Below are 5734 nucleotides of genomic sequence, written 5' to 3' on the forward strand. Positions count from 1 at the left end.
TGAGGAGAAATGAATACTAGTCTCATGTGTAGATAATATATTAAACTCTAAAATTGCGTTTTAGTCCCTGAAAAATCCAATTTTTTCAAAAAGGACCCTGATCAAAATCAAGTCGGCTTGTGAACTCTGTAATCTCTTATTAACTCAAATAAACTCATTTAAGATAAAAACTGGGCGTTACAGGTAGAGCTTGCACTGATTTGAGGTACAAAAGTACTGTTCGAGATATCCTGACTGAGTATGCATGTATTATGTGACTGCATGGTTTATATGTCATTGATTTATGCTGCATTCATTTGCATACTGAGCTATCTCCTTCGAGATGTCTGTTAGTAGGGATTTTCCCTATCCAGTTAGTGGTTGGACTTCCATCGATTTGGGTCCGGCATATACACTGGTATTATGGTATGGGAGCCACCTCCTGAAGCGACGGCACAGCGTGCTACATACCAGGGCCCGGTCTGTCTCTTTTATCTGATCCTTGACCTCGAGTTTATAGGGAGTTCACTTTGCATGCATGTATACTCATACTCTCGTACTGAGCGTTTTATGCTCACGTCTCGTACTCTGTGTTTCTGAACACCCTATTCCATGGGGCAGGTTTGCGATTGGATGAGGCGGGTGGATCCAAGAGGGGCTAGGCAGTTGTTGGCCAGCTGGAGCTTCGCCTAGGTTTTATTCTGTTGTTATTAGATTGATTCAGCTGTTCGATCTGGTTGTATAATATTTGGATATTTACAGATTCCTTGCCTTGGGATTGTATATTGTTTTTGGTTTCTACAGTTTTATTCTGATATCGGTTTAATTAAGTTAATTGCATGTCTAAGTTCTGTTAGTAGGTGATCCAGGTAAGGGTCACTACACCGACTGAGAATAAACGATAAGAACTAGGTCAATAACATAATAACCGAAACTCATTCGATTCTAACAACATCCGAAAAATGAAGTATAATTGATCAGAGAATTACTTATGATAGAACGAAGCTCTCGCTGCCGGAATCGCTAATCTTCCTTTGGATTTAAATTCTAACGGACGTATCGACCGAAAAATGAAATCACAAAGCTTGAAGTCACGTTTCTCTCTTTGACAATGGTGGATGGCGTGTTGGAGGTGATGGAGGGGAATGAAGTAGAGTCAAAGGAGCTAAGATATTATATAAAGTCTCATATTTGAATTTTAGTCCCTGAAATTTCCAAAAATTTCAAAATTGACCCTGATAAAAAACAAATCGGCTCTTGAATTCTATAATCTTCGATTAACTCAAATAAACTCAATTAAGATGATTTCGGGGTGTTAAATTAAACAAGATCACTTGATTAATTATCACTTAATCATAAGTTCTGGATACGGTTTACTACATTCTCGCTCCCCCCCTTAAAAGATTTGGTCCTCGAAATCTAGGGTAATCCGAGAACATAATATAAACCATTCATCAACTTCTACTCCGAGGCTTCATCAACCCTGCACTATCATAAGAATTCAGATCAAGAACAACATCTTCCAACATGTATACTTGAACAAGTCAATGCTTGTCACATTTTAAGTCAAGAGAGAATCTTTAAAGCAAATAATAATTATGTACTACTAGTGTGACAACTTCTCATACGCACTGGGATAGATAGGAACATAAGACCGATGAGATTACGGATAGGAGAAGGAAAGGGAATGAATGAACTACTTCATCTCAAGCTATTAAAATGCAGTTAGGTATTTACCGAAATATAAAATTATATTTTATAAAATTAAGCATCATATAATTTAAGACATAATTAAGATGATAAACTGCACCGAGAAAAAGCAACAAATTGATGACTCATATCATACCGATAATGAGCAAATTTTGAGTTTGAACTGATGTTATTCTCACCTATTTGATTCAAACCCTTGGTTAGCTCTCACAGAAAGACCTGCTTCGTAATGCTGGAATTGACATCATCACAAAAATGTTATGGCATGTTTTACACAACCCCAGGTCATCAAGGTGAAAGAAAACTGCCTTCTCACATATTAAGAGCCAAACTACTGAAAGTGAACGAAAAAGTAACAAGGAGAAGTCAGGTAATCCACCTGATTTAATTTGTTGGCACTGAACTAATAAAATTCTCGTCTTCTTTGAAGCTGCATGCTTATATTTTAGAGCCAGAAACTAAGAAGAATAAGTAAACAACAATACAACTATTCAAAATGTATAGATGTAAATATGTCAAAAATGATATTTCGTTTCTTCCATTTGTTTATACATAATAAATGTTTGTTGATTTTTTGGTGCAATTCCTACATACATACGTGTATATAGACTTTATTGAATGGCTCTCAAAATTAATTCTAATCTTTATGCCAACATTATGTACTTTAGTATTGCATGAAATCCCAAAATACAAAAAACTAATTACGTACATCATGTACCGCAAAAAAACAAAGCTAAAACCAAGTATGTGAATTATATAGAAAGCTGTGTCTTCTAAGATCCATCCTGAGACGTTGAATCACCTATGATCAATCAATAATAATATATAAAACAAACTAAACTAACTCCATATATACTTCACTAGTTCACTAGATTCTCAATAGATCATCAGGCTTATGTTAGGATTCTGAAAAAAAATAAAGGTTGGAAATGAAAAATACCCCGGGTTAACAGATAAATATTTGGATGGTGTTTCATAATACAATCATGTAATTAAGTTTTAACAATACCATAAATAATAAAGAATCCAATTACTGATGATACCTACGTATACAAATAAAACAACATATAAAAAAATATGGCGATGAATATAAATGAGGACGAAGAAATTCTTTAAGAACTACTCGAAAGAACTGTTGGCAGCGAGCATTCATCCCCATTGAAGTAAAATTTTGTGGGGAACCCATCTCCATGGCTCACATCAATACCCTGTATATGTTTCCTGATAAAAGATATCAACGATTGTTGAGTAAAGAAAAATGGGGGAAAAACATACATAAACAACAATTGGGTGCCAGAGCCCACGACAGCAGAGACGAAGTCGCCAACTGTATCAACCTCTGAAGGTTGGATCTATAAGTTGCTTCCATGTCGACGCCATTCGCGCCTTTATCCTATGATAGATGAACGTCTATTTCATTGTTTGTCCCTTTGAATTTGAGCCCGAATTTGAGCAAATATCTGAGCATGTCTATTTCATTGTTTGTCCCTTTGAATCCTTTCACCTTCAGTGTCTTCAAAGTTTGTTTCGCACCTTGGTAACACCTTCAATGCAACATTATATTAATTATAAGTTTCAATATTTTCAAAATCCCACACACACACACACACACACACATATATATATATATATATATGCATATACTTAAAGCATGTAGCTACAAATGGTGAGAATCCTGACGCTGAAAATTTCTAAAAACATATTGTAAAGCACATGCCCATCTCCTTGGTCCGAAAATTCGGATTGAAGCTTGAAATCAATCATATGCCCATCTCCTTTAGTCTCTGTGCACTGATAATCATACATTAGAATCAATTCAAGGAACTAGAAAACACAACAAACAAACCTATTAATTTTGATGCCTCTATAACTTGTTTAATTCATCACTATTAATTTTTATTTAGATGTGTTTCCTCAGCTTGCTTCTTGTCTGTGCCAGAACATCATTGTGTGGCTCTTACTCTCGGAATTTCCTCTGACAGACCCCAGAAGCAGAGTTGGACTTCATGATAAAAACTGGCATTTACTCAAGACTCACCAAAACATAATAGATCCTAAATCCAAATGGAAATACACACACCCACAGGCCACAACCCAACCAGAAAGAAATCAATTCAATCACACAAAAAAAACTCAATCTTGTCAAGTTCAGTAGATTCGACGGCTATTACTCACAATCAGAATACTACACATACCAGAATAATAATACCAAAACAATGAAATAAACCTCCGTCAGCATCATTTCATAAAGCTAAAAAAAAGAGTATGAAAAAAAAAAGAAACCGGTCCCTAACCTTAAAGCGTTGGGCGTGATGATCTGTGATGCTCAAATGCCCAAAAACTCTGCTATGAAGCCAGATAGATAGCTAGGGTTTAGTTTCAACCTCCTCCGTCTCTCTCTCTCTCTCTCTCTCTCTATGTCGAGGTGTTTTCTTCACTTTTTGGATCGGCAAGCCAAAACTTCGTGGTGAAAGAAGAAAAAAAGGTAAGAATTCAACAAAGGAAGATGCTCCGAAGGAGGAAAGCACCGTTGTCGGAGAGAAGAAGAATAATCGGATGCAGAAGACGTGGAAGAAGAGGCTAGGACAAGAAATTTGGGGCTTAGGTAATATACGTAGCGTCCGTTTGGACAAAATAAATAATATAGATATAAGTAATATATTGTAATAAAAAATAAATAAGAAATGATAGTTAATATAAGATTTGATTTGATTGATAGATTATAATTTGTTTGATTTTTATTGATTATATATTATATGAAAATAGTAAATTATTATTTAATTTTTTTAATAATTAATAAAAATATGAATAATATTATTTATAAAGGGTAATATAGTAATTTAAATTCAATGATTTGATTGATGTAAAATAAATAATTTATGATTTGATTGATGTGAGATAAATAATTGAAAGATGTATAAATAATATGACAAAAAAACGTGAGATAGATAAGATAATTTATAGGTAGATTAATTATCTATAACTTCAAACACACCCTTAGAAAATATGTTGTATTGTTGGGATCCCGATTGTTTAATTGGGGGAAAGAATTATTATGTAATTTTTTTTTAAAAAAAACTTTAATTAAAAGACATCACTTTTATACAAAAGTTTTTTTAAAATGTTGTCTTTTATTCGAAAAAACACTCTCATTAACAATAGTATATAAAAAATGTTGTTGGTCGTAAAAAAACTATTGTCGTAGCTAAAAAAAATCTTAAATACAACAATTTTACAAAAAATGTTGTCTTTCAGAATAAAAAATGCTCAACAACAACATTTTTTAATAAAACTGTGTAAGAGTGGGTGCCCAGTGAGCCAACTGTGTGGCTATGGGCTTTGTTGACTCTTTGTATAAACAATCTTTTGTTTAATATTATTTACACTTTTATGGCAATGACTTTATATTACTTCATATTGTTATATTGTGATATACTATTGTTGTTTTGATAAAGACCTTGAATATACTATAGTGTATGTAAGATGTGGTAGAACATGGAGATGTCTATCATGAAATACATCTTATAGTCACTGTATATTCTAAAACCGTTCCTAGTCGATTGAGCCGTCCGATAATAAGGATAAGGATCGCTCGAGTTTGAGACTAGCATTTGCGATGCGGAGTACCACGTTTCATTGGTAGGGAACATGGAGATGTTCGAAGCATGCAAATGGATATTCATAGGATGAATAGTCGAACTACCCTATCCGGACTTTCCAAGTGGTTATCACTTATCGAGTGGATAAAGTCCGCGGTTTTGGTTGTACACCATTAGTCCTTACGACTTGAAACATCATGGAGACTCTATATGCTAGTACTGTGCTTTGACTCGTTTACCGACTCTGAAGGGGTCATCAGGTGTCGAGATTGGGTACAGTTACGACACATATAGGAGTCAATGCATTGTTGTCAAGGATTCACCACATACTTGCGAGTGTGGATATCCTATGCGATCTGAGGAGATATTAGTGTGACAAATCTCTGGCCAGAGTACTTGATGTGATTTAAGAAATGGTTTCTTAGTAGCACATGCGATGTCACTAA

At 34.5% G+C, this 5734-nt stretch overlaps 1 long non-coding RNA gene across 2 annotated transcripts; it reads right to left on the reverse strand.

Annotated features, from left to right (window-relative positions):
• Positions 1-1422: 1422 nt before the first annotated feature.
• Positions 1423-4287, reverse strand: LOC140866314 (uncharacterized). Of its 2 annotated transcripts, none has more exons than XR_012144846.1 (3): positions 3984-4287; positions 1869-3233; positions 1423-1462 (listed from the first exon to the last, which is right to left on the reverse strand). It is a non-coding gene; the product is annotated as an uncharacterized lncRNA (long non-coding RNA). The 2 variants fall into 2 exon arrangements; XR_012144847.1 differs by having other exon boundaries at positions 1423-1467.
• Between the last annotated feature and the right edge of the window lie 1447 nt (positions 4288-5734).

Source organism: Henckelia pumila, chromosome 4 (assembly GCF_033568475.1).
Source record: "Henckelia pumila isolate YLH828 chromosome 4, ASM3356847v2, whole genome shotgun sequence".
Taxonomy (NCBI): domain Eukaryota; kingdom Viridiplantae; phylum Streptophyta; class Magnoliopsida; order Lamiales; family Gesneriaceae; genus Henckelia; species Henckelia pumila.